The sequence below is a fragment of the Rhinolophus hipposideros genome (assembly GCF_964194185.1).
Source record: "Rhinolophus hipposideros genome assembly, chromosome: 26".
Classification (NCBI taxonomy): Eukaryota; Metazoa; Chordata; class Mammalia; order Chiroptera; family Rhinolophidae; genus Rhinolophus; species Rhinolophus hipposideros.
Window position 1 is genome coordinate 17,013,465 of NC_138072.1, and position 25,177 is coordinate 17,038,641.

Sequence of the window (25,177 nt, forward strand, 5' to 3'; positions counted from 1 at the left end):
TCTGTCAGGCCCAGTGGAGCATGCGCCAGGCAGTCTCTTATATGTTGAACCAAATCCTCAGACACAATGCAATGATGAGCCTATGATTTCCATCTGTTTCTTTTTCTGCAGGAAACGCAATCTCCTGGTCCCCAGTTGCTCAGTGAAATTTGCCCTGCTGTCATTTCTCCCATGGTTCTCTTCCATAGTGATACGTATTCTGGGTATCATATGCTTCTGAGAGGCAATGGCATTGAATAGCTTAATAGATTTTTCAAGAAAAGTGTCCTGGAACCTTTGTAATAGAAAGTTTAGGAAAAACTATTTCAACCATTAACATTTCTTTTATGAAGAGCTTACCTAGACCCCGCACTCCAAGTTAGGCTATATTAAAGCGGAATACCTGTTCAGAAGAAAAATAAGTGTATGGGAAACTACTGCTTCCATTTGGAATAATCACTGGCTGTTTGAATAAGATTATACCCAACAGAGGAAGATAGCAATCTCTGGGAAGTTTAGAAAGGGCAGGGTTTTTCTAGAACACCCTTTACCCTATTAGGTCTATTTTGGGACAGGCAAGTCAGAGATGGGGGGAAAGGTAAAAGTTTTAGTAAAAGAGTGGATATTTATGCAAAACTTGTTAAAGAAAAAGTTGTTTATTCAAAAAGTTGCTGTTTCTTGAATTCATTTCAAATGAAGCTCTCTGTTTAAGATCTTTGAAAGTAAATTTATACACCATCACATTAATGGTTGGGTTGAGTTTTCTTTTGTCATATATAACTTTCAACTTTGAGAAAAATACTATTATTTATAGATAGTATTCACAAATTATGCAAATTGAAAACATAATAGACCTTTAGTTACAGTGTTCATATCACCACATAGAGTGACTAATTTTTCAAATTAGTAAAGGAAGTTAGAACTATGAGTCAGTGAGTGGATCACCCTAATGAATGAAAACAAAATTTATGCTTCTCCCAGATGGACTGTATTTTATTTTAAAAATATTTATTAAGGCTTATTAATTTTGTGCCTAAATTTTGTTAATAGTTTTTCCCCATATGCATTTCAACTCTTCAGTATGTTATAGTGTTTATACATGCACAATCTAATACTGAGTCAGACAAGGAACGAACCTTGACAGATAATACCAATATACAAAAGTACAATGTATTCTAACCCACTCAGAAGTACAGGCATCTCACCATAGTTTTGAGAACGATTTCAATATTTAACACAACCTTTAAGGCAGAAAAATCGTTCTGTGCTGTTAATTTACATACCACCTACTAAATTATAAAAACAGTGATGGAACCATTTATATGTCTATTTTTTGTATACCCTGTCAAATTTTACATGTAATTAGATTTGGGTAGCAAGTCTTGTTCTACGTAAAAAAACCCAAAAAACTCAAACTTAGTATAGACTGCAGCAAGTGTATGGCTATACTTAAGCACGGTTTATTTATTCAGCAAACATTCTTGAGCACCTACTATGTGGATGGCACTATTCTAGGTGTTGTGCTGACCAAAGAAAAAGGCACAGGCTCTGTATTTAAAGGAAGTTCACCCAGGATAGAAGTGGTCATGTGAACAGATATGACACATAAATACAGGAGCACCGTGGCATGCTTCCAAAAGTATAAAGAAACAGCCACTGAGGGAACTGTGCACAAATTAGAAAGTATGAGGCTGTACTTTCAAAGGGCAAAGAATTAACATTAAGAGAAGCAGTTGGGCCGTTGATGAATGCCCTTTAAATTTACAAAAAAAAAAAAAAAAAGAAAGAAAGAAAGAAAGAAAGAAAGAAAGAAAGAAAGAAAGAAAGAAAGAAAGAAAGAAAGAAAGAAAGAAAGGAAAGGAAAGGAAGGAAGGAAGGAAGGAAGGAAGGAAGGAAGGAAGGAAGGAAGGAAGGAAGGAAGGAAGGAAGAAAGAAAGAAAGAAAGAAAGAAAGAAAGAAAGAAAGAAAGAAAGAAAAGAAAAAGAGAAATCACCAAGAGTCCTATAACAAAACATGGAGATTAATAATGCAGCCAAAATCTTTTCTTGAGGAGAAAAATTGAGGTCCAAAGGGAAAAATGTTAAAAATCCTCAGGGAGGGACTCACTTTAGTAGCAAAATGAGGCTAAGTCTGAGAGCATATGACAAGTGTTATGAAGGAGTCTACAGGAGCTTTAGCACCAAAGTTCAGCAGCTGTGTAGAAATCCAAGTATAGTTAAAACAAACCTTACATGAGTGCAGTGGAATCAGAGAGAATAATAAAGTCACCTTTTAATTAGGGAAGCTGAGTGTTGTAGCCCAGAAACCTTTTAATGCCAACCTGACTTAAATTCTCAAAAACCTCATAGACATGGTCTCATTCCAAAGGAGAGTCAGGATGGGTTTGAATTCCTTCCTCTTACTGGTTTTTGTTGAATTCTAAGAGAAAATTGGGGTTAGGATACATAGTAATTACAAATAGACTGATTATAAAGGTGTCACAGTTGCCTAGGTATTTCTATTTCTTTAAATTTTACTCTGGAGTAGGCCAACTGACTGTACAATACTGTAACATGTGGGCAAAGCCATTGCAATAAAGATATATATGTGTGTAAGATATATGTGATTGAAACTAATAATCTTTTCTACTCTGTTAATTATGTTTATGGGGTGCTTGGATCTTTGGGGGCCATAGTTCCACAAATGAGCACACCCTCCACACACACAGACCTAGAAAGGCAGATTATCTTAAATGCAGCCAAGATATTTGAAATAACAAGAACCGCTAACATCTGCTGAGTTTTGCTATATACCAGGCACTGTATTATATTGCATGTTGTTTTTAAATTAATTCTCTCAACTACCTTAGAATCTAGGAACCATAATCATCACCCTCATATATGTGAGGAAACTGAGAAGAAATTTGCACAAGATTGCGCAGCTGACAAGTGGAGAAGCCAGAATTCCAGGCCAAAGGAGATCTGACTCCAGAAACCACACAGTGCAAACTCGTTTGCGTTTTTGAGGTATAAGGAGCAGGTGGGTAATGGCTTCTGAGTAAGAAAGAGAGAAAACTAATCCAGGGTGGGAGCATGAAAGGGAAATAGGGAATAGACGTCGAGGAGAACAGAGGGACAAAGAGCAAAGACCCAAAAAGGAACACGGTAAAAGTGTGGTCATTGAAAAACAAACAAACAAACAAACAAACAAAACATTCCTGACCACCTCACTCCCTTCTCTCCTTATTCCCCATCACCAAACTCTCTTCTTTTCCTTCAAAACATTCATCACAATCTGTAGTTTTACTTTATTTTTAATCTCGATTACCTCCCACACTAGAAAGTCTGTTTATCCCTAATGTACAGATAGTACAGAGCACAGCATGCAATCAGCAAGCAGGAAGCACTTATGGAATTAATAATTAAATCAATCAGTCAGATAATACAATTTTCAGAACTAGATGCTAAGTTCCCAGTAATATTTATTTTTTACCAATCAACTAAGAATTATGGCTGCTATTCTCTAACAAGAGGACAGACACTAACTAGAACATATTCTCATGGGCTTGGTCTCTGCCTCTCACGCTGGTGATTCACATTTGCTTAGCAGTCAAGACTCAGGGACATGTGGAAAATAGTGGTGTTTAAGGGGGAGGAGTGTGGACCTCCTGGAGATCAATGATAGAGTCTTTTGATTAGTAGATTCTGTGCTATTTGAATTTGTCATCAAAATAGTTTCAGAGTTGCCTCCCCAGAAGAGGTGAGCTTTGTTGGAGGAGTATGTAGGAGAAGGGTGATGTCAGATGGAGAAGAGAATTTTGTTTCCACCACGTAGGGCCATGTGGAAGCACATGAGGAGGTGGAAGTATAAGGGGAAAGTGGGAGTGGTAAGCAGTTGTGATTGGATAGAGTGGAGGTAGCAATTGTGGGAGGAGGAAGAAATGACAGGACTCAGTTGAGCAGTGGGTTTAACAATCTGGCTATAAACTGGGAGCTAACAAGGCCCACCTGGAGTGGTTAGCCACAAAAGAAACATTTGTAGCTCACTGAGAAGATTTAATTGAGGAGGAAATAATATGACGTTTGGCTAGCATGAGACTCATGCTGTATCTTGGACCCAACTTCTTTTGGAATTTTGAAATGGGCAAGAAATGACTGACATGTTTGTGCTTCTGGAAGGAAAACTTGTTTCTTCGGTGATATTTTAGCACCCGTGCCAGCATCGTGGTTATTTGCACCATAGTGATTTTGACTTGACTTCCATGCTTCTTAACATGACACATTTTGTAACTACTATCTTCCTTATTAAAATGGTTTTGTTTTATTCTTTGATTAACTTCTTGGCACAGATGTACTTTCTGATGCTAATCATAGATGTGTTCCTTTTCAATTTTATTTTCAATCTTTTTCATGATAGTTCGACTTCACTTGGTTCTTCTGTCTGCTGTATACATATAAAACCTGTCTTCCATTTTTACCCATAAAGGATTCATTCACCTTTAGAGATCCCAACGTTCATTTTTTTAAAAAAGCCTACAGCCCATCTGTTGCCATCTCCTCTGATATTAAATTTTATTACCCTTTGTTGTTTCCTCCAACTTTTGGCAGAAGAGAGTATTCTCCAATAAGCCCACTTACTTCATATGACAAGAAATGTATCAAGCTTTTACCAGCTTTCCCTGCAAACACATCATTAAGCATGCCCCACAATGTGTACACTTGCCACTTGTTTATGGAATTGATGCCTTCCAGGGCAACAAGAGAGAATCTCACTCTGCTCTAATAAGGCAGTCAGTCTTATATAACCTGCAGGGTGGGGAGAAGAGATCCCAGATAGAAAGAAAAGACTCAGAATTGGAGCTCTGTATTACTTATCTATGGCACTATAACAAATTACCATGAATATAGCAGTTTAAAAACAACATAATGCATCATTCTCTCCCATTTTCTGCAGGTTAAGAGTTTGGGCACGCAGCTTAGCTGGGTCTTCTTAAGATTTCACAAGGCTGCGGTCAAGGTGTCAGCCAGCCTGCTTCTTCTCTGGAGCTTAGGGTCCTCCTCCAAATTCAAGTGGTGATTGGCAGAATTCCATTCCTTGCAGATATAGGACTAAGGTCCCTTCTCTTGCTGGCTGTCAGCAGGGCCATTCTCCATTCCTAGAGGCCACATACAGTTCATTGTTTTGTGCCCCATCAGGGGTCCTCTTACATGACAACTTACCTCTTTCCGGGCAGCAGGAGAATCTCATTTAAATTAGAATCTCCATTCTAATAAGGCAGTCTTACATAACCAGACATAATCACAAGAGTAACTGTCCCTATAACATTTGTGACACTGCTGTGTCAATGGAGACTCCCCCTCCCCCTTCAATAGTAATGAGCTGTTCCTCCCTCTCCCCTCTGGGTTAGATCTGTGGAGGCCTATAAGAGATACAGGACTTCCATGACCATCCATCATACCGTAGACTGAATTGTGTCCTCAAATTCTTATGTTGAGCCCTAAGCCCTAAATGTAACTGTATTTGGAGATAAGGCCTATAAGAAGATAGTGAAGGTTAAATGAGGTCATAAGGGTGGGGCCCTGATATGCTGTGACTAGTGTCCTTATACGAAGCGATCCAGAGAGTGATGTCTCCCTGTATCTATCTTTATATCTCTCTCCCTCTCTGTCTGCCATGTGAGAGACATTACCTGTCTGGCCATCTATAACACAGGAAGAGAGCTCTCATCAGGAACCAGACCCTGCAGAACCTTGAACTTCTAGACTCCAGAACTGTGAGAAAATTAATTTATGTTGTTTAAGCCACCCAGTCTGTTGTATTTTATGACGGCAGCTAAACCTGACTAACACACATCAGTAACAAGGCCAAACTCCCCCCACCTCAATGTCAGTGGAGGCCATGTGGGGAGCAATAATGAAACAATCACTGATTGTATAGATAGTAATAATAATGTCTCGTAGGGATTTTTAATAAAAGATATGTAATTAAAATGCACAACTGCAAAAACATTAATTTAGTAAGTATGGAAGGAATTGGGTTCAAGCCTTGTTATGGGTTTTTTTTTTTACTCCCCCCGCCCTCATTCCAGGAGGAGGATAAAGGTATTGATTAACTTCAGATATTGGTATGTTAATTTTGCAATTTGTAATTTCTAAAGTGATTACTAAAATAATAGATAAAGAGAGTGATTGCCAAATCAATAGAGGGCCAGAAAAAAAAAAAAACAACGATAAAAAATAATCAGTCAAAAAGGATATAAGAAAGATGTTGGGCAATGGGGCATGAACATATATACCACTAGCCTGACAGAACATAAATGTAAAGTCAGGTTTATTAGGGAAACTTGAAGGTAGAGAGCAGCTGAAAAATACCACTTTGGCCCCCTTTTCTCATCATCCAGTAGAGAGGAAAGCTTGACGGGCAGAGCTCCAACAGAGAAGGACACTGTCCTATGCTATTCTCCATGTTTATGGAAGAAGGCAGGGGACACCGATTCAGCTCTGTAACAATGGGAACATCCTGGTCAAGAAAATGGCCTTATTAAAAGAGCTCTGGACCTTAGCATATGTCCTCCCACTGAGTCAGGATCTGCTGAGGGAGCTCATTAAGCTACAGAAAGGAGGTAGAACAAATAGAAACCATCAAATAGGATAAGAGATATTTTTAAAAACCCAGTTTTGTTGATTGGTATAGGAAATGCAAATAAACAAAAAAATAAATGCTCTGGTTAAAAGACATAATGGTCGGATTTCATTTTTTAAAAATCCATACAAAGCATAAGTATACAGAAAAGTTTAAAGAAAGATTTAAAATTAAAGGATGAAAAATCATGTACATACCAACCAAAAGAAAGTTGATATAGCTTTATACATACTCAGGTATATATACCTATATGTATATATGTGTATATATGTATATGTATATATATGTGTGTGTGCAATATATATGTATACATGTGTATATGGCTCTATAGTCCTCTCTCTCTCTCTCTCTCTCTCTATATATATATATATATATATATATATATATATATATACACTTGCCACTTGTTTATGGAATATATATCTATATACACATATACAGATATATATAGAGATATGTGTATATATATATACAGCTTTGATTACTATACTAAAATGGCTTATATCCTATACACATATTTATCTAAAGTAGTCCCTTTAATTAAAAATTTTTGAAGACAAAAGAACCAAATGTTAACTTAAGCCGACATAAATATTCCTATGTATTAGAAATACAGCATCTAACTGAGGGTTTAAGTAGAGAAAATGGTGCTTCATATAAATGTGGTCATTTGACCCCCTGGAGCATCATTAGATATAACCTCTGAGTTTGTTTTTTGACTTTTTAAAAATTTCTTGATTTTTTTTCTCCTTTCATTTTTTCAATTGAATACATTTGACATGTAACATCATGTAAATTTAAGGCACACAATGGTTTACTTTGACATATTTATGTATTGTGGTGTGATTGCCATTGCAGAAATATTTATCACATTACTTAATTGTAGTACTATATTGCTATCTATATTCATTATACTGTGCATTACATCCCTATGGCTTCTTTTACTACTCGTTGCAAGTTTATACCCTTAAACACCATCAATCTTATCCCCCATCTCTGGTAACCACCGTTTTATTCTCTGGTTTTTATCTGTTTGATTTTTTCATTTCCACTATGCTGTAGGCCCTCTTGTAACGCTATCATAGCACACGTAATTGACAACTTGGGGCTTGTTTTTCATGCATTAGTCAGATATTAAGCATCAGTTGAATTGGAGAAGGGAATAAGGTTAATCATGAAGAAATTGAGACAAAAAAATCTAAGTGGATCTAAAAAGAAGTTGGAATGTAAATATGCTGTGTTGTTGAGATCGTCCTCAACTGAATTGAAGTTTGAATTGAATTCTGTACTGAAGGAAGGGCCTGTGTTTTGTGGCAATGTGGTTTTCCTTTTTTCTTCCTTTTTCAAAATCAGGACGTTAATTATGTCATTGGTAAATGAATTTTTAAAAAAATACTCTGCTTCTGATGAACATAGAAACAAAAAAAATAAAGTGAGGAAAAAAGGTAAGGTCTCAGTTTGAAACCTGCCATTTTGGGGAAGAGTTGAGGTTGTTAACCCTCTATGCAATCATTGGGCAGTCAGGAGGAGTTCTGAAGGTGTTTTGACAATTTTTAAAGTAATTCTGGAATTTGCAATAGAATAAGGTACTTAATGGGAAGCCAACTTGCCTCCTGTTCTGTTTCCCACACCTGGGATATTCATTTAAGCATAATTGGCTATAGGACAATTATTATTTAATTTGTAATGATTTTTTTCTTACAGTGATTTGGGTGATAAATAGCTTTTATATTTAAAAAAATGACTTCTTTCTCTTTCTGAAGTTACGATATTATGATTTGGAAATACATTGGTTGAATTACAGTACTCAAATGCAACCAGATTCAAACGCTGAATAGATGGGTTGACAAATGAGGACACTGTTACCAGTTTAATCCCCATATGGGCCAATTAGTTTCACATAGAGAAGAACTCTGTTCCAAAGCCACAGATTGCACCATTAACCCCAGTCAGCCGCCTCCAAATTGTGTGCCATTGATCACCAGAGGCCCAGGTATGAGTGTCGATAGCTCAGAGCAAACCCATCATCACCTCTGAGAGCAGAGCCATTTTGTCATCTCATATATTCTTCATCTCATAGATGACAAGGAAGATTACAGTAAAATAGAGAAGTTGAAGGCCTCTCTGTTCCCCCATTTCCTGTACCCTGTAATCTTATCATAAAAAGTGAAAAATTACCATTGCATAGCTTCCATTTTTTAAAGAAATCTGGATATTTCAGAGGAAACTGACAAAAAGCATTATTGATAAGCAATGCTACAAGAAAGCAACAAACGATTTATGGATTCACTTCATCAATACTCTGTGGTACCTTAGACACCTTAAAATTGACACAAACAGCTAAGAAAAGCCAAATACATGCTTTCTAGCTCTTGAAACCATATTACTTCTGGTAGTTTGTGAAGTAATAAAAATGAATATCAGAAGCAGAAGTATATTAAATGTGGAATCTGCAAAATATGACACCTGAAACATTCAATGGGTCTAAAATATAAATATTTCTTAATCTTGTTTTTTCTCAAAGCAAGGAAATCTTACCTAATTTCTTGCTATGGGAAAAGTTTCTGAGCCATCCTTAACTTGGGACTCAGCCTGAAAAATTATCTCGAAAGGTAATTTGGGGTAAAATGAGGTCAAATAAAAATAATTTAAAAGTAAGCATTGATAAAAATAGTGTCATCCTTACCATCACTTCTGCAAACCTATAATAGATGTTTTGATATGTGGATCCATTTAGCATACTTATCTTTTGGTAATAAAATGTAATTAAGTTAATGGTAAAACTGATTTTAGCAAAAAGCTGATGCAGTTTTTTGTAACAGAGCCAACATTCTTGGTTCTTTACATATCTTTTGAATTAAGCCAAGAATTTGGAGAATAAAGGCAAATGATTTAAATCCAATGACTGGGAGCTTGGGTAAATTCCCTTTGTGATTCACTTCTCTGAGGTAGGAACTGCTTTGCATATAAGACTGGAGTTCATGAACATTTTCTAAATATTGAAACCATTATAGTCTTCTTTACCTTACATTCCACATCATGTTTATTATTCACATTACTTATCACTCTTGCCATTTCGCATCCCCCAAAGCCACCCAACCACTAAATAGTGTTTCTTTCCCTTTCAAAAGTGCTATAGGGGTAAAAGTTCCAGAGTAAAATACAATAACACAGCTCTCACCTTCTTGTGAATGTGGACCCCAATTGAGAACCACAATAGACAAGGTGAGCATTGGAGGGAAAAATGGTGTCTGAGACTGTCTCTGATTAGTTCATTCACTTATTCTTTTCTTTAGATTCCACAGATAAGTGAGATCATATGGTATTTGTCTTTCTCTGTCTGACTTATTTCACTTAACATAATGTTCTTTAGGTCCATCCATGTTGTTGCAAATGATAAGATTTTTTTCTTCTTTATGGCTGCATAATACTCCATTGTGCAAATGTACCACAGTTTCTTAATCCAGTCATCTACCGATGGGCATTTCGGTTGTTTCCATGTCTTCGCTATTGTTTATAGTGCTGCAATAAACATAGGAGTGCATAAATTTCTTTGAATTAGTTTTGGATTTCTCCAGATAGATACCTAGGAGTGGACTTGCTGGATCATAAGGTAGTTCCATTTTTAGAGACATAGAGGAAAAACTGAGGATTGCTAGATGGGAGGGTGGGTGGGGATAAGGAGGAAGATGAGGGGATTAGAAAGCACAGTCAGTAACCACAAGATTGCCACGGGATACCAAAGTCAATTTGGGGAATGTAATCAATAATGTTATAAAGATTTTGCAGGGTATCTAATGGACACTTGTCTCATTAGGGAGACCACCTCAGGGATGGTGTATATACCTGATCACTGCGCTGTACACCTGAAGCTGAAGCTGAACTATAATGACTGTCAACTATAATTTTATATATATATGTGTGTGTGTGTGTGTGTGTGTGTGTGTGTGTGTATATATATATATATATATATATATATATATATATATATATATATGGTTACAAGAAGTGGAGTACAGCATTAGGAATAGAGACTGGAAATGTAATGGCTGTGTGCAATGTCAGAGGGCTAGTGGATGGGGGGATGGGGGCTGTCTCTGTGTGAGGGATATGAATGATAAACGTCTAACTATTACATTGTTTTGAGCACCTGAAACTAATTTAAAAAATGTTTTAAAAAAATAGTGGCTTTACATTAGTAAAAGTTGGGTTGGACAATGCGCAGTTAGGCCTACAGACAAGCTTGTTAATTTAATGCTCCACCCCAGAATCCGAAAACCACAGGGCACACCTGCAGAGCAGGCTTCTTTTGTCATGGGGGAAGCAGACTTGTCCCTCAAATAGAGGGACACCAGAATGGCCTAAGTGCCCAATTACTTCCACCTAAAGTCCCCAATCAGATAAATCCCTGGGGAGGAAGGAATAAGGGATGGGAGAAGTCAGGAGTATAATTTTAATCCACGTGGAAACAAGAGGGTAGGAAAAAAGAAGGTTGCTGCCCACCACAGAACTATTCATCCATGAAACTGATTTTCCCAAGACATGCTGGCATTTTCTCTCAGGTCCGATTCCCAGGTGAGACCAACTCCAAGATGGAGATTGGCTTTCAGGAAGTTCTGGGGATGTGCTCTCAGAATAAATACCTGTGGGGGAGTGAAGGAAGCAGGATTGGGCAGAGGGAGAAGTGTAGCGCAATCACAAGGAATACAGCTGACTGTGTGCACATGTGTGTGTGTGTGTGTGTGTGTGTGTGTGTTAGGATGGGGGGCTCTGGGAGAGCTGTTGGGGAGCATAGGGGTATGAATGGTCCTAAAGACTTATTCCAAACTGAGGCAAGGGGCTGGGCCTTACAACCCCTGGACTGAAGAGTCATTAGGAAGGGGGTATAATCTGGGGCAAAGTGGCTCTCAGTAGAGGACAATTCCTGGAAAGGGGGCTTAATTAAAAAATGTTAGCAATTAACATTCCTAGCAGCTGGAGAAATGTCTCTTTTACCCCAAAAGAGGGGGTAGTAGATCTGGGCATTACAAAGTTGAAGGAACTCAATCAAACATAAAACATATACAACCTTATATTCAGGCACTAAAATGCAAGGTGTTCTGATTCAGTCTTCATCCTACCCGCATCCCACAAGCATTGCCACTTGGTCCTTCCTTCTTCATGCCACCAAGCACCAAGGCTGTCAAGTTTCCTCCACTTGTCTACAGAACTCTTTCTATTTCTGCAAATCCTTTTCCTCTTATCTGGTACAAGTACCCACCACCAGTTAAGGTTTATCCTTTTATATTATTATTCCCCCATATCCTTTAGAATCATTCCTCCATAAATAATCCCCTTTTCCCCTTCATTTTCAATCTCTTCCCCTCAACTATTCCCTTTTCCCATTTGTATTCTCTAATTTCTCTTACCCTTACAAAAATAAAAAGTCTTATCACCCTGGATCCCCTTCTGGCTACCACTCTTCTACTCTGCCAAAATTTTTGAAAGAGCAGCATGGTCTGGTGTAAAGAACACTGGCTCTGGCGTAAGACAGACCTTGGTGAGAGTCCTGACTTTGTCCCTTGTTAGACTGGGAAAGTTCCTGAATCTCTCTGAACTCATTCCTCATCTGTAACCTGGGAATGCCAATTCCTATTTAATGAAGTTGTCATGAGGATTAAGTGTCACAGAATAGATATGGTGGGCCTGAATTTAATTTCTCAAATGCAAGTGTTTAGGAAATGTAACTTTATTTCTAGAACTCAACTTTACTTATATGTTGAGTCTCCACTGTGCTGGGTGGTTAGAAACTTCCTTTTTGCCTGGGGTTTTGATGAAGTTCTGTAGGGAAGGCAGTGGGAGAATGATTTACATGGTATTGATTCATAGGCAGAGAAAGGGCTATTGGTCTTGGTTGACTGTGCACACTTGTTGGTCATCTCAATTGCCCCTTGGTTGTTAGTTCTTCAGAGTTATAGCTGAGCCGTCCCTCAGTCCCTTTAGTGTCTTTTGTTGATGTGTTGGTACTGCAGAGCTGATCCTGCCTCACAATTGAGCTAGGGGATCTCAGATGTCTACCTATGCTCAGAAATCCTGGTCACACAGAAACTATGTTGTTGCCCAAGTCACGCTGGGCCCCAGGAAGCTCTGTGGGGCCTGAATGCCTACATTAACCAGAGGGACAAGTCAACCTTCGGTTCTTCCCTCCATCCAGGCTTTCATAATGAAAGAAACACAATTTCCCTCTGTTTTTAGAATCCTGAAGGCTGTCAGTTTATTTAATCATTCCGCGAGCTGGGCTGGCCCCATAGGGCAGGATATGAGGCCTGCCTTTCCGCAGAAGCCCATCCATCTACTCCTGCAGTCCCTTCTTTCTACTAGCCTGAAGAACTTTCTAGTGGTGGTGGTGGTGGTGTACAAATGTGTGAAGCCTCGTCTTGGCATCATGGATTCTCCCAAGTCTGCTGTTTTCAGCCCTAGAATCATTTCCACTTCTTCCCCAGGGTTAGGATTTTGAAATAAAAAGCCAGGAAAGGACTCCTTGCCTACTCAGTCTGCCCTGCCATCTCTTTCCTGAGGGATTGAACTTTTCCAGCTCTTTAAATGCTGGTGAAGAGCTAGGGGAGTCAGAAACAAGAAAACAATTGTTAATATTTCAAAAGAGTGTCCTGTCACACTTAAGCAAAGTGCCAGTAAAGAATTCGGCTCCCAGTAGGTTTGAATAAATATGTTTCTACTCCCATCACACCACTATCCCCTCTTTCTCAATTGGCCATTTTCTCTTTAGTTCAGTGAAGCTTTCAAACCCATTGCACAATGAAATTGTACTTCCACCGATGACTCCCCAGTTGTAAAATTTGGTAGAGACTTATCAGATTTTCTCCTGTATTTCACTTCCTTTGCAGCATCTCCACTGGTGAATATAACCCCCTTTTGTGAAATGCTTTCCTACTTTGGCTTTCCTGCTTTGGCTTTATAGCTTCTTGTTTCTCTTCGTACTCATTTGGCTAGTTTTTCTTCATCTCCTTCTGCCCTCAAGTGTTAGTGTTCCCCAAGGCTCTTTCACCACCTTGCCACCATCTGATTACTCAGTCCTGATGATTCCATGTCATGTGACTCTGGAGAGTCTTCCTTTTTCTCCCCATCCACCATTCTTACATAATTATAGGCTCTTATTTCCTCTCATGGTTGTTGCCAAGCCCAGCTCAAATGTCTTCACATCACTGAAATCCTCTCTGCACCCATTTTTTTCTTCCTGGAGTCCCTGATGTTAAATCTCTCTTGTATCACTTTGTGTTCCTTTCACAGTCTGGAATGTCTCCTACTGCCTGATCAACTTCTGAACTCATTTAAAAGCTCAACTAAAATGTCATTCACCTTTCTTTAGGTTGACCTGACGTATGCCTTTTCATCCCTTTATCAACTATTCCTAGGATGTGTTCTCTTATCGTTTTATACATATTTCTGTTGTCACACTTGTTTGTCTTCTAGTGGCTCATTTATGTTGGTCTCCCAATAGATGGAATGTCTTGAAAGTAGGCACTGGGTTGTTGTATTCATATATGGCTCTAGACCGTTGTCTGTATAGAAAGTCAACAAGTACTTATGGAATTACATTGAAGTGATTGTTAAAATTTGAACTGTATAATCAGAGGTGTAAAAGTGTTTGCTAGGGCTGACCATAGGACTAGGCAAATATGCAAATAGTTTTATGAAATCCTGGCTGGAGATTTAAGAAAAAGAGGTTACGATAACCCATCATTAAAGAGAAAATGCATGAAGAATAAAAGTTGGGAACGTTTTCCTCACTCTTTGAAGTGTCCCTTACGAATCATCTAAAGAAACTTTTGCTCATAAGTAAGTTTTCTAGATGTCATGCAACTTGAGGACTTCTTCAGATATTTGGAAGAAGGCATCTATAAAGAAGCAAGTTTTCAGAAAATGAGAGGTAGAAGGAGACATACTGTGTTTAGTGCACAACCTGTGTTTAGTAAATTGTTACTCACTGACTTGCATACTAAAAGCTCACAATAAAAAATAAAATAAATAAAATTAAAAAAAATAAAAGCTCATAATAGCAGTGAGCAAAAAGAAGTTAAGGAGTTTAAACTAGACACCAAAGTCCAATCGTTTTCTGAATTTTTAATACTTTGATGTAGAGCAAAGGAAGGCAACTCCTCTTTGGTAATCACAGACATTAAAGAAAAATCAAGGCAGTATTCCATTAAAAAAATTCTATCTGATTTGAGATTCATGCCTGCATCCAGGGGTTTTCATGGCTCAGTGTAACCTTCATTGAAGTGATCAACTCTTAATCCAAATTATACGTCTATATTTTTATTCTGTGGCACGTTTTTATACCATTGGCTCTTTAGATATAAAATGTCATAGTGTTCAATTTAAGATTTTTTTAAGAAAGACTTTTGAAAAATTAAACAAGGACAAGAGTATAAATATTTAATATCATTAATGTAGGTAACAATGTATGAAAAAGCAATTCGATGTCATATTTGTTAAACAAATGCACATGAATGTAGAGAAGATGTTATTTAATTTTGTACCTTGAACACCAGTTAACCTTAATATACTTTTCCAGTAATAGCTGGTAATTTTTATGCATGTAAGTGCACGTCTACATAAGAAACAGAAAATACTTACACCATAAAGAGAATATGCTTTTTAATAGGAATTTAAAACTGAAGTTTCAACTGAGATCCCAAAATACAAAAAGTATATAATGTCAAGTTAGGTTATTTGAAGGTATTATGAAGAAAATAGTTCAAAGCCTATTTTATGACTCAAATGTTCTTGTTTACTTTAAGAATATAAAATAGTGGAGAAAATTCAAGATAGAGGAGATTCGTGAAGGGACTGTACTGGGGAAAAGTGAGCTCAGCATCTCCAGTGAGGAGAGGGTGGAGGACGCTTCTTCAACTCATGCCAGGGGGCTTCCATGGGATCATGTGGGAACTTGGGATGTTTTCCCTATAATGAGGGGATTCTGTGGAAACTGGGAAACAGACTGCCCAACGCTTCTGTAGCAGAACCAAGAGAGAGAGAATGACCTGCAGGGCAAAGAATGTGTGAGTGTTTCCCATGGCCCAGATAAAGTCCCATGGGAGAGAGCAAGCTGGCCTGGAGCCATCTTGAGTCCTGCCACAGAGACCTTCTGCCAGAGGGTGAGAGAACTCCAACAGGAAGACTACAACAGGGCTGAGGAAACAGAAGCTGAAGGGTGATCAGCAGTAGCAAGCTGAAGGCAAAGGTGTATCAGCCATGTCAGGGGGTTGACCTTTAACAAATAGCCAGATATTTCTCCAGCAAAATGGGGTTATTTGGGAACAACAAACAGTTGCAATTTGGCACCTGTGGTCTAATGGTGGGCTATGCATAAGTCCAGAGAAACAAGGGAGAGGAAGTTTCTTTTATGGACAAAGAGTCCATCTTCCTGTCGGAGATGCAAGGTACATCTCTTCCCATTGGGGTCTACGTGCCTGAGAGTTCTAGCTTCTAACCTCTGACTCCATTTTAAATGGGGTTTCTGTTTATTAACTTTCACCAGGGGTTGCAGTTAGAGGAGCACAGAAGCAACTCTCCGAAGAGGCCCTGGAGAGCCAGCCTCAAATACATGCCAGCAGCTACAGGAGTGTGCGATCTGTGCACACCTGTGCACACCTGTGCACACCTGTGCATAGGGACTTGAACTTGGTTTAAGGCTCTGCTACTACCATAGTGAAATTCTTAATTCTTTTTCAACATTTTCATTCTGCACTGGGCCTTGCATATCCAATTGCTGGTTCTGTGTATCAGGCTGAGTGTGTGCAAAGCTGGCTTACAAGGGTACCAGCTGGATAAGAAGAACTGTTTTGTCCTTCACCCAGAAACTGATTTGTGGGGTGGAACAGGAAAACAAGATGGGGAACTAGAGAAGCTGAGCTTGCCTGCTTTCCCACTACAGGCTTTCAGCCTAAAGAAAGCCAAATTATAAACTCAAATTCAGTGTTTTAAATTAAAATGCAACTTCTGAGTTGAGATAGACTTTGCAGCTTAAAGTGTCTAGTAACTAATGGTCAATAGAAAAATTGTGAGACTAAATATCCTCCTACTATAAAAAAGCAAACCAGTATTATTGAATGAATTCAACAACTGAAGTGTCCTTCGTGGTTAAAAATAAAAGACATAGTGGGTTAAAAAAATGTCGGGTGTAGATATAGAACTTTCCAGTTGATTCTGAAAGTATTTTCATTAGCAGAAGAAATTATGTTCAAAATGGGTGGGGAAACTTTCTGGAACAGAACTGTATTACGTGAAACAACTGAGGAAGGAGTTGAGGTAATTACCTAGGGTTGGAAATTTATTATTATTATTTTACTGCTGGCTGTTGTATTGAAAAGTCCAGTCCCCACAGAACAGATTCTAAAACAACTAGAAATGCACACCACTTCAGGAAGTTAAAATTAGATCCCAAAATGAGGCTTCGGGATTACAATATGTATGTATTAGTTTTATTTGCATACCTTGATTTTCTCACACAGCCAGGAATAATAATTATGTATGCTTGTTGCTTTGGAATTAGAACATGAATTCTAGTTCAATGTCCCACAAGCAGTTATTTAATTGTGGTCAGTAACTTTCTGTGACCCAAGAGTTCTGAAATACTAAATGTAATGTCTAGAGATTTCTTAATTGCTAACAGACGTAGCTGTCTGAGAGAGAGTGACAATACGGTGTGAATGTCTAGTAACGTAGCAGGGAAAACAAATCTGACAAATGAAATATGAGGGAAGTTTCCAGAGGGCCTTTACGTATTCCAGTTTCACATGGCATCTGATTAGTGCGAAACCTGTTCCTTAGGTATTCTCACGAATTACTGATACATTTGACCTATGCCTTAAGAAAGACATTTGTGAAAAAGAGAAAAAGACAGTTAGTACCAATCACTATTGCAAATGACTTTTGTGTTACTTATACGTAAATATAAACTGTGTTCTTTTGGAAATTGTTCTATTAATCACCTAGGATATTCACTAATTACAGCTGTAGGCTTAACATGGCTGTTTCAAAAATCAACTGTCGTAGAGACTGGCTGGTTGTTCATCAGAACTATTGCTTTTTCTTCCCAGCCTAGACGCCACTTCACGGCCTGCCTTGTCATTAGGTGGCTTGGGAGAGTTGTCGCTACTGGAACATGAATGGAAGTGATGTACATAAAACCTTCCTTGAGTGATTCTTCATGCTTTTCCTGCTTCTGCCAGCTTGAAGTTGTGATTATGTGATGAACATGTCCGAGGTCTAATGTGGAAGAAACTTGGGCTCGAAGCATTAAGAATAAATGCTTAAAGGAGCCTTGCTTGTCATTCAGAACTTTGCCTGATTGAGAAATACACTTCTATAGTTGTGTGCCAGGATAGAATTTTGTATATATTTGTTGTAGCAGCTATTGTTACAGTGAATATATTCACATTTTTGGTAAAGGAGTTTTAGCTGGCTGACCACTCACTGTGTTTTAGATACTATCTAATATTTCATCACATTTAATTCTCTTAATAAGCTGTTGAAGTAGTTGTAACTGTCATTTCACATATGAGGAAATTAAGTCTTAGAAAAGTTAAGCAACTTGACTGAGACATAAATTCTGTTGAGAGGGGCTTTGAACTCAGGTCAACAAGTCTCCAAAATGCATTCATGATCTTTCCAATAAGCCATCCCAAGAGGAAAGTGCTATGTAAACTGCACATAGGGCATGGATGTATTCGTTCATTGATTCATCCCTTCATTCAATAAACATTTATTCTATGTGTACTTTGTGTACCTGTTGTAGAAACTGGAGACAAGAAACCCTTTTTAATAAGACAGAGAAGCAGTAACTTAATTTTTGTTAAATTAATTTTTGTTAAATTTCCAACCCTAGGTAATCTGATGTCCTGAAATTCTAAATGTACCTTCAACTTTAACTTACTCCCAAGAAATGGTGGAAGTACTAAGAAATAGCTCTCAGTATCTAATTTACTCATTGGTAGTCAAGAAGAATGAATATTTTTCTTAAGATATATAAATTACTATTCCCGAGAGATGTTAGCCTTAAGAATATCTGGCTTAAAAAGAATGAGGGCTTTCTGTCTGAAATTTAGGAAGGACATTTCCATGGATAAACATGCTGCTTCTCCGCATATTATTGGGGTGTGATAACAATAAAGAGAAGAGACATCTAGCATACATTCTGTTCAGAGTACCATCATACCACAATTGACAGTCTGCCAAATTCATGATGGCTTAATCTGAGAAAGAACAATGCTATTTAAATAAATAATAGTTTTATAATAAATAAAATAATTCTATAACAGCTAACATGCTTTTATTATAGAAATTTATGAAACTATTCTAGAAGAGCAAAGTAGAGCAGAAATAAAAGTTTACAATTTTTCAAATACTGTACAGGAAGCCTAGAGTATATAATCCATTGATAGTTTGTATGAAACTTAACTTTAGTGTTTAATCCAGCTAAGATTTAATACCATCTGATGAGACTAAGAGAAATATTTTGAGGCAGTATGGCTCATAAGACAAATTAGGTTTTTCCAAATATGTTGATGCTAAAGTTAGAAACAAATAAAAATTGCAATTGATGAGATACTAGTAATTCAGAATACTGCAACTCTCAGAGTTAAATATTTAAAAGAGCTTTCCAGATACTCTTTTTAGTGATGGTGGTGGTGTAAGGAACTATTTTCTTCAAAATAGAAGTGGATTGGGTCACTGTAGAATAGAAATCTGACCCATTTTTGTATTTTACAGCAAGAACTGTAACCGAATCATTTTGCCAATAGGGACCGTTAGAAGTCTGATAATTATGGGAATAAATTATGTATATTTCATACACAGATAAACTGAATAAAATTAGGATACAGTCTTTTATTTTCAGTTTACTTAGTTCACCATGTGCTGGGAAATATGGGCAAAGGAGAAAAGCAGCAATTGAGGAGTTTTCTCTCAGGAGAACTGTGTATCTTAAAATGACGAGTTTTCAAGGTATAGAATGGCCAGGGAAACCTTACCCTTACAAACGGAGAAAACTGACTTAAAAAAAAACACACCTTTTTCCCCTTATTAGATTTCATACTCTTGTCCACAATCCCAATAGATATGCATTTCATAAGAGAGAAGATGTAGACATAGTTGTATAAATACAATTCACTATATAAATACCAGGGATATAGTACAAAAGAATGACTACCATCAATATTGTCAGGACATGGAAAAGCAGAGAAGGAAGTGCTTGTCAGGAGGAGAAACTGTTCTACAGAAATCAGCCAAAGCATTAATAAGAAACCTTGCATTAGGAGACATAACAGGTATAGTGCCCTGTGGTGAAATAACATGGTTTTTTCAAAGTGTTCAGAAGTGACAGAACGTGCTGTAAGAAAAAACAAACTTTATGGAATGTGATGTATGGTAAAACATGGCCATTTTGCAAGAACAGTGTCTCCATTGCAAATATTCTCAGGGAGCCATGAACTTCCAAAGAAAGAAACGGTATCTTCTTCGTAGCGAATGCAATACATCATGGCTTCCCCAAAGTCAATGAAAACTAATATCCCTGAAAAAGGAGTAATTTCAAGAGTGCATTACGATGCTATTGCAACCTGGGCACTATGTGTGGTTGTGAGTGCTGGCAGGATGCGCTGTGGGTGGCTCTCCCGAGAGATGCACTTGGACTGGGTTCTTCGGACAGAGAGAGACTGCTTTAGGTTTTGGACTGACACCTGAGGTGCAGATGGGTGGGGTCCGTTCCCGCGTCTGCACGCTTTCGGGGTTACCTCCGCACCGGGCACCGCACGTCTGGGTGCGAGAGCGCCGTGCGCCCCCCGGACCACCTCCCGCACCGCGGGGCGCGGGCGGAGATGCCGCCGGGCTGGCGGCGCGCGCGGAGGGCAGCGGGCTCCGCACCGGGCGGCGCGGCTCCACGCCCCGGCCCCGGGTGCCCGCCGCGCAGGCGAGGGGAAACCCAGCTCTTCCCGCCCAGGAACGACGGCCCCCACTCCCGGCTCCGGAGGGCTGGGGGGATGTTCTCGCGAGAGGAGAGGGGGCGCGGGGCGCCGCGGGTTTGGGGGGCGCGGGGAAGCCTGCGGACCCGGGCCTGGCCGGGAGGAAAGCGGAGGCGGCGGGCAGGCCGGGGACGCGGGGAAGCCGCTCCCGCCAGTCGCCGAGAGCCAGCCCCTGACGTCAGGAGTTTTCCTCAAAGTCAACAACAAGCCCCGCGGCGGCGGCGGCGGCGGCGAGAAGCGAGCGGCGGCGGCGGCCCCAGGAGGGAGGAAGGAGGGGGCGGGGAGGCGGCGGCGGGGTCCCCCCGGCGAGGCGCGGCCGGGAGAGGAGGCCGCAGCCCCCCGACCCGTGCCGGGCGCGTCCCGGGGCCCAGCGCCGCCGCCTCGCCGGCGTGGCCCGGCCCCCGCCCGAGCGGTGTTTGCTGGGGATGAATTGAATTTGTAGCCGATATCCGATTCCCAAGTAGAGTCTCCGCCTCCTCCCTCCCCCGCCCGCCGCCGCCGCCGCCGCCTCCCGCTCCAGCTCCGCGGCCCGGCCCGGCCGGCTCCCTCCCTCCCTCCCCTGCAGCCCTTCGCCTGCCCTCCCGCCGCCGCTCCGGGCTCCAGGGGGCCAGAGGCTCTGCGGGGTGGGGGGAGGACAGGAGGGGAGGAGGAGGGAGGGGGACCCCCGAGTCGCCCCCTCTCCTCCCCCCGCCCCCCCGGCTCCATCCTCCGCCGCCGCCCGAGCAGCTGCGGGGCCGCCGCCGCCGCCTTTGCAGGTAACAGCCGCCGCCCCCACGCGCGCCCCCTCCCCGCCGTGCCTCCACCCCCTCCGGGCCCCCGGCTTCGTCCTCCCTCCCGGCCTCCCGAGGGCGGGGGGCGGCGGCCGGGTGGGGGGAGGCGGGGGCGTCGGGGTTGTCACCGCGCCGGGGGCGTGGGCGGGGGCTGGGTCAGCGGAGGCTGCGGTGCGGGTGGGGAGGCTGGGGGATGCCCGGCGCGGAGGACACGGGCACCCCCTCACCGTCCAGGGGAAGCTGGGGGCGGCGGAGCGCGGGGGGCTGCGGGAGGGTGTCCCCGGCCTAGCGGTGCCGTCCGCGTCTGGGCTGCCCCGGCCCTGGCGCCTCCAGTCTCTGCGCAACTCCACTCCCTGCGCTCGGCCCTCCCCGCCGGGCGGCGCGGCGTGGGGAGGGGGCGCCCGCTCGGACCGGGGGGTGGCGGCGAGGTTACATAACGCGTGGAGCGCCGGGGGCCGTGTTTGGGTTGGGGGGAGGGGGCTGTCTGCCGCGCTCCTGCGCCGGGGCTGCCGGTGCGCGCGGCGTGGGGTGAGGGCGCGGAGGCGGCGGCGTCCCCCGGGGTCTCCTTCCTCCCCACCCACCCCGGTGCCGGCGCGCGGGAAGGACGGCGCTGGGGCGGTGGGTACCGTGCTCGTCTGTGTTTCTAATAGTAGTGGGGTTTCGATGCGCTTGGGACTTGTGTGCTAAGAATAGAAATGTGCGGAAGATGCTGGGTTTGGCGGCTCCAGTGATGCTGTCGCTGCTGTCGGCGGCGGCTCTGGCTGCAAGTAAACAAACCAGCCTCTTCCCCGTCCACCACCGCCTCCTGCGCCGCGGTCTGCGTCAGCCATGATGCCGGTGGGGCCCTCCCGAGCCCTAAGTGCAAGCTTAGCGGGTGTGCTGCCTTCACCCTGACTCCTAGGCGGGGTCACCCCTCGTTTGGGATTTCCCGGGAACAGACCGTTAGGCTGGATTCAATCTCATTGGGGCCAGGTTTTCAGTCCTGATACTTAGTTTGTCCTCTGAAAAGCGGAGGAAATGCTTACCTATAAGTCAAGGCTGGGAGGCTCACATTGCTAACCTCAAAATAATGTGATGAAAATAAAACCAACTCATTTCACCAGTGTGGCAAATTGGTTGAAAGCCCAGTAGTTTGTAATTCATAACGCTTCCAAGTAGAAATTCAACAGTGAAACCTACGTATATTGACTAATTTCTAGTATTCATAAAATGTTCACCGTCTTTAAGTTCATCTTAAATCGAAAAGGTACGAAATAATGAGTGTTTTTTGCAGTGAATGCATTGCTAACTGCCTCAAATCATCGGTTTAGATAGGTGTTCCATATTTGGTAAAACGTGGTTATAGAACTTGTAGTAGACTGTAAATCATTAGACAACCACTGGGTTTTCTTTTCGGTGGAAACTCATTAAAGTAGATCATAGATTGTTAGGAAATCATTGGAAAAAACCAAAGGTGGAACAGTCCAATAAAGATGGTTTAGGAAACTTTGTCTTCAGAATTTGAGTGTCATTGCAAAATACGTATAAATGAATAATTAAATTTCAGGGGGTGGTTGACAAATAAAACACACATGTTTAGGACATAATTGTCTAAAACATGAAAATATTTTTATTAAAATATCTATTAATAAATTACTAGTTTTCCAAGATATATGACTGCACAATTATTTGAAAGATAATGTATCAGGACTGTAGGTATTTTTTCTTTTGGCAGTACATAATCTTGACTTTGAAAGTTTACCAAGGAGATTATATTTGAAGATCTACTTTTTGTTTTTCTCACTGGGGTTGACCCCGATATCTTTGATTGGCTTGAGCTTCTAGTTTTAAAGTGAGGGAAGTACGCATATCACATGAATGAGACAACACATTGAGATGAATGTAGAGTTTTAGTTTCTGTTGTATATTTGTACTATGTATTTGCAATAGTATGTTTGCTTATAGTATTAAATAGTCTAAAGTAATTCTGCCAAATAATTTATGAAACTTTTTTGTATTCATTTTGTCCTGTACACTTAGCCTTTCCATAATTACCTTAGTGAATTGTTTTGCAACTTGAACTTTTAATTTGACATCAACTTAGTTTAAGTTTTGTGTGTCGGAGTACTTAAGGGTTCGACTTTGGACTTTTTTGTTTATGTAAGTTTATGGCTGTAAAATATTTTAAATAAGATTTCATTCATTCCTTCAACAAATGTTACAGAATGTGAACTGTGTGCTAGGAGCTGGTTTGATTAAAAACTTTTCTTATTTACATTTCATTCAGAAGATCACTACCATTAGAAAGAGGATTTGTTTTCAGATGACTGCAAATGATCACATGTTTAACCAAAACATGTCATGGGACAAATGTACTTAGCATAAAGTCTTGTGTAAAGTACGGATCTACGATTTTTTAAACTCTACCTTTTGTTTTAAACAAGTGAAAGTTTTTCTTACAAAAGTTCAGTGGAAATTTCCAACTATTTGGGGTTCTTTAAAAAGAGGAAACTGTTTTACCAAATTGATTTTGTGGAAGTTTAGAGTTTACTTCAAACTTTGCATATTTTGGTGAAAGGATAGCTACACTTTCTTTGTTGTTACACCTTTTAGTTTTAGAATTCACCCTTGGGAAGATAAGGTAATTATTGTTAACAATGTGTTAATTGGATTTTTAACATGATTTGATAGAATCTTGTCTTTAATCACAGTGTGATTAAGATTCAAGCATTAAAAAACATTGAAACCATTTAAATTTGAATAACAACATGCAAGACAGAAAAATAAACCATTTCATTTTGTTTTGACCAAATCGGTCTTGTAATTTGACTTGCATTTTTATTTTTACCAAAGTTAATAAAAAACTAATGCACATAACTTTTATAGATTTGTGTTAGAATATTTCATTCACTTAAAATTGCCTTGTTTTAAACTCCAGGTTGCAGAGTGTACATCAGGATTCTAAATCCTGGTTTCATACAACCTGCACTTTTCTGTAGTCTCCTGGAAAGATAGCCCTGAATCATCTGATGTTGACTTCAGTATTTCATTAGGGTCTTGTGTGTCTGATAGAGCTAGTGGAGACTTAATACTGGCCAATGCCTGGTGAGCTCTTGTCATGTGCCAGGCACTGTTATATGTAATTGACATGTATTAATTCATTTAATCTTCATGATAGCCCGTGCTACACTTCTGAAATCAGTGATTTTCACATGAGAAAACACTTATTGTGGCATTATAAAGATCCGTTTCATTTTAATTTTTCTCATTCTGAAACACTTCTTTTTAGTGTTTTTCCTAACTTGTTTGTGCCTGTTATTAGAGTTCACAGTGACAGTGCTAAATGTTGATAATGTCCTGCAATAAGTTTCCACAGAAATCAAGTTAATATAGTAAAACGTTTATTGACTGATCCATAATATCCTTTTTTCATTTGTTTCAAATGCTGAACTAAATGCCTGAAATGTTCATAGCACCATTCTTCAGTGTATTAGATGTAAATACTTTTCATTTGCCAGGTGATCTTCAAATAGTAGTTGATCAATAAATGAATGTATGCTTCTTAACCTGTGGGTTTGCTTTTTAGTTCTTTTTCATTTTTCAGTACTCTTTATTTCTAGCCAACTGAAGATACTTTACACATCTAAATAGGAATGTTAATATTGAAAGGGCAAAGTAAAAAGATTTACTAGAAGAAATCACTAGAAGACTTTCAAATGAAAATTTCTCTCCCCTATATGAATTAAGAAAGCCTCTGACTATATTTGTGGGGCTGGAGTATCGGAGGGGAAGGAAGATGGTATT

The 25,177-nt window shown here is 40.2% G+C and overlaps 1 protein-coding gene across 5 annotated transcripts in view; it reads left to right on the top strand.

Annotated features, from left to right (window-relative positions):
• Positions 1-21,174: 21,174 nt before the first annotated feature.
• The window catches only part of AKT3 (AKT serine/threonine kinase 3), a 254,412-nt gene continuing 250,409 nt past the window's right edge, over positions 21,175-25,177 (top strand). For 4 of the 5 annotated variants that reach the window (XM_081039285.1, XM_081039288.1, XM_081039290.1 and 1 more), the window contains exon 1: positions 21,240-21,379. The gene's annotated coding sequence lies outside the window, so the exon portion shown is untranslated. Of the gene's footprint in view, positions 21,380-25,177 lie in introns of all 5 variants that reach the window. The other variant, XM_081039287.1, reaches the window with a different exon arrangement.